The sequence below is a fragment of the Montipora foliosa genome, chromosome 3 (assembly GCF_036669935.1).
Source record: "Montipora foliosa isolate CH-2021 chromosome 3, ASM3666993v2, whole genome shotgun sequence".
NCBI lineage: Eukaryota > Metazoa > Cnidaria > Anthozoa > Scleractinia > Acroporidae > Montipora > Montipora foliosa.
The window spans coordinates 10625649-10635565 of record NC_090871.1 but is presented as its reverse complement, the minus strand read 5'-3'; positions in this window follow the sequence as shown (position 1 = coordinate 10635565).

Genomic DNA, 9917 nt, shown 5'->3' with positions numbered 1-9917 from the left:
CCTCGCTCATGCATAGCCCAAAAAGAATTTCTGGGTAATTCTGCCATTCCGTGACAAGGGAATACTCCCGATTCCCATTTCATAGTTTTTTTTTCATAAGTGTCGGCCATCCAGTCCTACCAACAAAATCACGCATCGATTGAAGGTTTTAGCTTTCACAACTTGCCCAGATTGTGCCAGTAGCTCCTGGAATTCGTCCACAGAAAGGCCAGAGAGACAACTTCACTCGTGAACCGCCATGTTTACAACAGAGACTTTTAGGCGTCCCAGTCTGCATGAAACCATCTCTCGCCTCTGTCTGAGACAAGACCAGACACGCACGGTTCTTACGTTACGTTCAACTAAAATGTCAATTGCTGCTTAAAAAAAAAAAAAAAAACACCAGCATGTTAAATTTTTTGGGTAGGCTAGGTATCGAAGAGCCAGAACATTTGCGCATGCGCTGACGGAATGTTGAACAAGAGAAAAAACGCAGTACCTCCAGACACCGGCGCTGGAGCGTCGTACCAAACGAGTCATCCCGGGATTTCGGCCCGTGCGATCGCTTTTGCACGCAGTTGGCCCTTCGCTGCTTTCTGCTACCGACCTTGCCTCCCGGTACGGCATTGAGGGAGAGATATGTCGGCCCCTAAACCATATGTGACAAATCCACGCCGACTCACAGCTCCAAACCGCCCTTGTCGATATAGGGTAAGAATTAGATAGCTTATATATTGAAGGGAAAAGTCATTTATCTCTCATATGGTAAGCACTGGAGTCGCAGATTACAACGTGTGCGCACGCGCCCTGCTAAAGTCAACATACATACAGAATTTTCGATAAACTACAGGAGCTAATATCTTGGAGACATTACATTTACAGCTAAAATACATAGCATATTCAGATACCTAATAACACATAATATTTAAGATATATTCATTAAAAGAAAAGCCGCTGTACAAAATGCGGCCCAGCTGGATTCTCTTTAAAACCAGTAAACTCATAGGTACGGATAAAATCAGGTAGCGCATTCTGCAACTTAGCTGATACGTAAGAAAAAAAAAGAACTAAGACCATAACTGGTTGTTCCAGATTTATTGAGGGACAGAATGTAATTTCCGCGAAGATCATGCATAAGAAGGGGACGGGAGAGAAAACGTAGTTTTCATATAAGCAGAAAAACCCTCGGTTTTTTCAAAAAAAATTCGATGAGGGCCAGTCTCGTGCTTCTTAAGTTGCCTCGCTCATGCATGCCCAAAAAGAATTCTGGGTAATTCTGCCATTCCGTGACAAGGGAATACTCCCGATTCCCATTTCATAGTTTTTTTTCATAAGTGTCGGGCCATCCAGTCCTACCAACAAAATAACGCATCGATTGAAGGTTTTAGCTTTCAAAACTTGCCCAGATTGTGTCAGTAGGTCCTGGAATTCGTCCACAGAAAGGCCAGAGAGACAACTTCACTCGTGAACCGCCATGTTTACAACAGAGCATTTTAGGCGTCCCAGTCTGCATGAAACCATCTCTCGCCTCTGTCTGAGACAAGACCAGACACGCACGGTTCTTACGTTACGTTCAACTAAAATGTCAATTGCTGCTTAAAAAAAAAAAAAAAAACACCAGCATGTTAAATTTTTTTGGGTAGGCTAGGTATCGAAGAGCCAGAACATTTGCGCATGCGCTGACGGAATGTTTGAACAAGAGAAAAAAACGCAGTACCTCCAGACACCGGCGCTGGAGCGTCGTACCAAACGAGTCATCCCGGGATTTCGGCCCGTGCGATCGCTTTTGCACGCAGTTGGCCCTTCGCTGCTTTCTGCTACCGACCTTGCCTCCCGGTACGGCATTGAGGGAGAGATATGTCGGCCCCTAAACCATATGTGACAAATCCCACGCCTACTCACAGCTCCAAACCGCCCTTGTCGATATAGGGTAAGAATTAGATAGCTTATATATTGAAGGAAAAGTCATTTATCTCTCATATGGTAAGCACTGGAGTCGCAGATTACAACGTGTGCGCACGCGCCCTGCTAAAGTCAACATACATACAGAATTTTCGATAAACTACAGGAGCTAATATCTTGGAGACATTACATTTACAGCTAAAATACATAGCATATTCAGATACCTAATAAACACATAATATTTAAAGATATATTCATTAAAAGAAAAGCCGCTGTACAAAATGCGGCCCAGCTGGATTCTCTTTTAAAACCAGTAAACTCATAGGTACGGATAAAATCAGGTAGCGCATTCTGCAACTTAGCTGATACGTAAGAAAAAAAAAGAACTAAGACCATAACTGGTTGTTCCAGATTTATTGAGGGACAGAATGTAATTTCCGCGAAGATCATGCATAAGAAGGGGACGGGAGAGAAAACGTAGTTTTCATATAAGCAGAAAAACCCTCGGTTTTTTCAAAAAAAATTCGATGAGGGCCAGTCTCGTGCTTCTTAAGTTGCCTCGCTCATGCATGCCCAAAAGAATTCTGGGTAATTCTGCCATTCCGTGACAAGGGAATACTCCCGATTCCCATTTCATAGTTTTTTTTCATAAGTGTCGGGCCATCCAGTCCTACCAACAAAATAACGCATCGATTGAAGGTTTTAGCTTTCAAAACTTGCCCAGATTGTGTCAGTAGGTCCTGGAATTCGTCCACAGAAAGGCCAGAGAGACAACTTCACTCGTGAACCGCCATGTTTACAACAGAGCATTTTAGGCGTCCCAGTCTGCATGAAACCATCTCTCGCCTCTGTCTGAGACAAGACCAGACACGCACGGTTCTTACGTTACGTTCAACTAAAATGTCAATTGCTGCTTAAAAAAAAAAAAAAAACACCAGCATGTTAAATTTTTTTGGGTAGGCTAGGTATCGAAGAGCCAGAACATTTGCGCATGCGCTGACGGAATGTTTGAACAAGAGAAAAAAACGCAGTACCTCCAGACACCGGCGCTGGAGCGTCGTACCAAACGAGTCATCCCGGGATTTCGGCCCGTGCGATCGCTTTTGCACGCAGTTGGCCCTTCGCTGCTTTCTGCTACCGACCTTGCCTCCCGGTACGGCATTGAGGGAGAGATATGTCGGCCCCTAAACCATATGTGACAAATCCCACGCCTACTCACAGCTCCAAACCGCCCTTGTCGATATAGGGTAAGAATTAGATAGCTTATATATTGAAGGGAAAAGTCATTTATCTCTCATATGGTAAGCACTGGAGTCGCAGATTACAACGTGTGCGCACGCGCCCTGCTAAAGTCAACATACATACAGAATTTTCGATAAACTACAGGAGCTAATATCTTGGAGACATTACATTTACAGCTAAAATACATAGCATATTCAGATACCTAATAAACACATAATATTTAAAGATATATTCATTAAAAGAAAAGCCGCTGTACAAAATGCGGCCCAGCTGGATTCTCTTTTAAAACCAGTAAACTCATAGGTACGGATAAAATCAGGTAGCGCATTCTGCAACTTAGCTGATACGTAAGAAAAAAAAAGAACTAAGACCATAACTGGTTGTTCCAGATTTATTGAGGGACAGAATGTAATTTCCGCGAAGATCATGCATAAGAAGGGGACGGGAGAGAAAACGTAGTTTTCATATAAGCAGAAAAACCCTCGGTTTTTTCAAAAAAATTCGATGAGGGCCAGTCTCGTGCTTCTTAAGTTGCCTCGCTCATGCATGCCCAAAAAGAATTCTGGGTAATTCTGCCATTCCGTGACAAGGGAATACTCCCGATTCCCATTTCATAGTTTTTTTTCATAAGTGTCGGGCCATCCAGTCCTACCAACAAAATAACGCATCGATTGAAGGTTTTAGCTTTCAAAACTTGCCCAGATTGTGTCAGTAGGTCCTGGAATTCGTCCACAGAAAGGCCAGAGAGACAACTTCACTCGTGAACCGCCATGTTTACAACAGAGCATTTTAGGCGTCCCAGTCTGCATGAAACCATCTCTCGCCTCTGTCTGAGACAAGACCAGACACGCACGGTTCTTACGTTACGTTCAACTAAAATGTCAATTGCTGCTTAAAAAAAAAAAAAAAAACACCAGCATGTTAAATTTTTTTGGGTAGGCTAGGTATCGAAGAGCCAGAACATTTGCGCATGCGCTGACGGAATGTTTGAACAAGAGAAAAAAACGCAGTACCTCCAGACACCGGCGCTGGAGCGTCGTACCAAACGAGTCATCCCGGGATTTCGGCCCGTGCGATCGCTTTTGCACGCAGTTGGCCCTTCGCTGCTTTCTGCTACCGACCTTGCCTCCCGGTACGGCATTGAGGGAGAGATATGTCGGCCCCTAAACCATATGTGACAAATCCCACGCCTACTCACAGCTCCAAACCGCCCTTGTCGATATAGGGTAAGAATTAGATAGCTTATATATTGAAGGGAAAAGTCATTTATCTCTCATATGGTAAGCACTGGAGTCGCAGATTACAACGTGTGCGCACGCGCCCTGCTAAAGTCAACATACATACAGAATTTTCGATAAACTACAGGAGCTAATATCTTGGAGACATTACATTTACAGCTAAAATACATAGCATATTCAGATACCTAATAAACACATAATATTTAAAGATATATTCATTAAAAGAAAAGCCGCTGTACAAAATGCGGCCCAGCTGGATTCTCTTTTAAAACCAGTAAACTCATAGGTACGGATAAAATCAGGTAGCGCATTCTGCAACTTAGCTGATACGTAAGAAAAAAAAAGAACTAAGACCATAACTGGTTGTTCCAGATTTATTGAGGGACAGAATGTAATTTCCGCGAAGATCATGCATAAGAAGGGGACGGGAGAGAAAACGTAGTTTTCATATAAGCAGAAAAACCCTCGGTTTTTTCAAAAAAAATTCGATGAGGGCCAGTCTCGTGCTTCTTAAGTTGCCTCGCTCATGCATGCCCAAAAAGAATTCTGGGTAATTCTGCCATTCCGTGACAAGGGAATACTCCCGATTCCCATTTCATAGTTTTTTTTCATAAGTGTCGGGCCATCCAGTCCTACCAACAAAATAACGCATCGATTGAAGGTTTTAGCTTTCAAAACTTGCCCAGATTGTGTCAGTAGGTCCTGGAATTCGTCCACAGAAAGGCCAGAGAGACAACTTCACTCGTGAACCGCCATGTTTACAACAGAGCATTTTAGGCGTCCCAGTCTGCATGAAACCATCTCTCGCCTCTGTCTGAGACAAGACCAGACACGCACGGTTCTTACGTTACGTTCAACTAAAATGTCAATTGCTGCTTAAAAAAAAAAAAAAAAAACACCAGCATGTTAAATTTTTTTGGGTAGGCTAGGTATCGAAGAGCCAGAACATTTGCGCATGCGCTGACGGAATGTTTGAACAAGAGAAAAAAACGCAGTACCTCCAGACACCGGCGCTGGAGCGTCGTACCAAACGAGTCATCCCGGGATTTCGGCCCGTGCGATCGCTTTTGCACGCAGTTGGCCCTTCGCTGCTTTCTGCTACCGACCTTGCCTCCCGGTACGGCATTGAGGGAGAGATATGTCGGCCCCTAAACCATATGTGACAAATCCCACGCCTACTCACAGCTCCAAACCGCCCTTGTCGATATAGGGTAAGAATTAGATAGCTTATATATTGAAGGGAAAAGTCATTTATCTCTCATATGGTAAGCACTGGAGTCGCAGATTACAACGTGTGCGCACGCGCCCTGCTAAAGTCAACATACATACAGAATTTTCGATAAACTACAGGAGCTAATATCTTGGAGACATTACATTTACAGCTAAAATACATAGCATATTCAGATACCTAATAAACACATAATATTTAAAGATATATTCATTAAAAGAAAAGCCGCTGTACAAAATGCGGCCCAGCTGGATTCTCTTTTAAAACCAGTAAACTCATAGGTACGGATAAAATCAGGTAGCGCATTCTGCAACTTAGCTGATACGTAAGAAAAAAAAGAACTAAGACCATAACTGGTTGTTCCAGATTTATTGAGGGACAGAATGTAATTTCCGCGAAGATCATGCATAAGAAGGGGACGGGAGAGAAAACGTAGTTTTCATATAAGCAGAAAAACCCTCGGTTTTTTCAAAAAAAATTCGATGAGGGCCAGTCTCGTGCTTCTTAAGTTGCCTCGCTCATGCATGCCCAAAAAGAATTCTGGGTAATTCTGCCATTCCGTGACAAGGGAATACTCCCGATTCCCATTTCATAGTTTTTTTTCATAAGTGTCGGGCCATCCAGTCCTACCAACAAAATAACGCATCGATTGAAGGTTTTAGCTTTCAAAACTTGCCCAGATTGTGTCAGTAGGTCCTGGAATTCGTCCACAGAAAGGCCAGAGAGACAACTTCACTCGTGAACCGCCATGTTTACAACAGAGCATTTTAGGCGTCCCAGTCTGCATGAAACCATCTCTCGCCTCTGTCTGAGACAAGACCAGACACGCACGGTTCTTACGTTACGTTCAACTAAAATGTCAATTGCTGCTTAAAAAAAAAAAAAAAAAACACCAGCATGTTAAATTTTTTTGGGTAGGCTAGGTATCGAAGAGCCAGAACATTTGCGCATGCGCTGACGGAATGTTTGAACAAGAGAAAAAAACGCAGTACCTCCAGACACCGGCGCTGGAGCGTCGTACCAAACGAGTCATCCCGGGATTTCGGCCCGTGCGATCGCTTTTGCACGCAGTTGGCCCTTCGCTGCTTTCTGCTACCGACCTTGCCTCCCGGTACGGCATTGAGGGAGAGATATGTCGGCCCCTAAACCATATGTGACAAATCCCACGCCTACTCACAGCTCCAAACCGCCCTTGTCGATATAGGGTAAGAATTAGATAGCTTATATATTGAAGGGAAAAGTCATTTATCTCTCATATGGTAAGCACTGGAGTCGCAGATTACAACGTGTGCGCACGCGCCCTGCTAAAGTCAACATACATACAGAATTTTCGATAAACTACAGGAGCTAATATCTTGGAGACATTACATTTACAGCTAAAATACATAGCATATTCAGATACCTAATAAACACATAATATTTAAAGATATATTCATTAAAAGAAAAGCCGCTGTACAAAATGCGGCCCAGCTGGATTCTCTTTTAAAACCAGTAAACTCATAGGTACGGATAAAATCAGGTAGCGCATTCTGCAACTTAGCTGATACGTAAGAAAAAAAAGAACTAAGACCATAACTGGTTGTTCCAGATTTATTGAGGGACAGAATGTAATTTCCGCGAAGATCATGCATAAGAAGGGGACGGGAGAGAAAACGTAGTTTTCATATAAGCAGAAAAACCCTCGGTTTTTTCAAAAAAAATTCGATGAGGGCCAGTCTCGTGCTTCTTAAGTTGCCTCGCTCATGCATGCCCAAAAAGAATTCTGGGTAATTCTGCCATTCCGTGACAAGGGAATACTCCCGATTCCCATTTCATAGTTTTTTTTCATAAGTGTCGGGCCATCCAGTCCTACCAACAAAATAACGCATCGATTGAAGGTTTTAGCTTTCAAAACTTGCCCAGATTGTGTCAGTAGGTCCTGGAATTCGTCCACAGAAAGGCCAGAGAGACAACTTCACTCGTGAACCGCCATGTTTACAACAGAGCATTTTAGGCGTCCCAGTCTGCATGAAACCATCTCTCGCCTCTGTCTGAGACAAGACCAGACACGCACGGTTCTTACGTTACGTTCAACTAAAATGTCAATTGCTGCTTAAAAAAAAAAAAAAAAACACCAGCATGTTAAATTTTTTTGGGTAGGCTAGGTATCGAAGAGCCAGAACATTTGCGCATGCGCTGACGGAATGTTTGAACAAGAGAAAAAAACGCAGTACCTCCAGACACCGGCGCTGGAGCGTCGTACCAAACGAGTCATCCCGGGATTTCGGCCCGTGCGATCGCTTTTGCACGCAGTTGGCCCTTCGCTGCTTTCTGCTACCGACCTTGCCTCCCGGTACGGCATTGAGGGAGAGATATGTCGGCCCCTAAACCATATGTGACAAATCCCACGCCTACTCACAGCTCCAAACCGCCCTTGTCGATATAGGGTAAGAATTAGATAGCTTATATATTGAAGGGAAAAGTCATTTATCTCTCATATGGTAAGCACTGGAGTCGCAGATTACAACGTGTGCGCACGCGCCCTGCTAAAGTCAACATACATACAGAATTTTCGATAAACTACAGGAGCTAATATCTTGGAGACATTACATTTACAGCTAAAATACATAGCATATTCAGATACCTAATAAACACATAATATTTAAAGATATATTCATTAAAAGAAAAGCCGCTGTACAAAATGCGGCCCAGCTGGATTCTCTTTTAAAACCAGTAAACTCATAGGTACGGATAAAATCAGGTAGCGCATTCTGCAACTTAGCTGATACGTAAGAAAAAAAAAGAACTAAGACCATAACTGGTTGTTCCAGATTTATTGAGGGACAGAATGTAATTTCCGCGAAGATCATGCATAAGAAGGGGACGGGAGAGAAAACGTAGTTTTCATATAAGCAGAAAAACCCTCGGTTTTTTCAAAAAAAATTCGATGAGGGCCAGTCTCGTGCTTCTTAAGTTGCCTCGCTCATGCATGCCCAAAAAGAATTCTGGGTAATTCTGCCATTCCGTGACAAGGGAATACTCCCGATTCCCATTTCATAGTTTTTTTTCATAAGTGTCGGGCCATCCAGTCCTACCAACAAAATAACGCATCGATTGAAGGTTTTAGCTTTCAAAACTTGCCCAGATTGTGTCAGTAGGTCCTGGAATTCGTCCACAGAAAGGCCAGAGAGACAACTTCACTCGTGAACCGCCATGTTTACAACAGAGCATTTTAGGCGTCCCAGTCTGCATGAAACCATCTCTCGCCTCTGTCTGAGACAAGACCAGACACGCACGGTTCTTACGTTACGTTCAACTAAAATGTCAATTGCTGCTTAAAAAAAAAAAAAAAAAACACCAGCATGTTAAATTTTTTTGGGTAGGCTAGGTATCGAAGAGCCAGAACATTTGCGCATGCGCTGACGGAATGTTTGAACAAGAGAAAAAACGCAGTACCTCCAGACACCGGCGCTGGAGCGTCGTACCAAACGAGTCATCCCGGGATTTCGGCCCGTGCGATCGCTTTTGCACGCAGTTGGCCCTTCGCTGCTTTCTGCTACCGACCTTGCCTCCCGGTACGGCATTGAGGGAGAGATATGTCGGCCCCTAAACCATATGTGACAAATCCCACGCCTACTCACAGCTCCAAACCGCCCTTGTCGATATAGGGTAAGAATTAGATAGCTTATATATTGAAGGGAAAAGTCATTTATCTCTCATATGGTAAGCACTGGAGTCGCAGATTACAACGTGTGCGCACGCGCCCTGCTAAAGTCAACATACATACAGAATTTTCGATAAACTACAGGAGCTAATATCTTGGAGACATTACATTTACAGCTAAAATACATAGCATATTCAGATACCTAATAAACACATAATATTTAAAGATATATTCATTAAAAGAAAAGCCGCTGTACAAAATGCGGCCCAGCTGGATTCTCTTTTAAAACCAGTAAACTCATAGGTACGGATAAAATCAGGTAGCGCATTCTGCAACTTAGCTGATACGTAAGAAAAAAAAAGAACTAAGACCATAACTGGTTGTTCCAGATTTATTGAGGGACAGAATGTAATTTCCGCGAAGATCATGCATAAGAAGGGGACGGGAGAGAAAACGTAGTTTTCATATAAGCAGAAAAACCCTCGGTTTTTTCAAAAAAAATTCGATGAGGGCCAGTCTCGTGCTTCTTAAGTTGCCTCGCTCATGCATGCCCAAAAAGAATTCTGGGTAATTCTGCCATTCCGTGACAAGGGAATACTCCCGATTCCCATTTCATAGTTTTTTTTCATAAGTGTCGGGCCATCCAGTCCTACCAACAAAATAACGCATCGATTGAAGGTTTTAG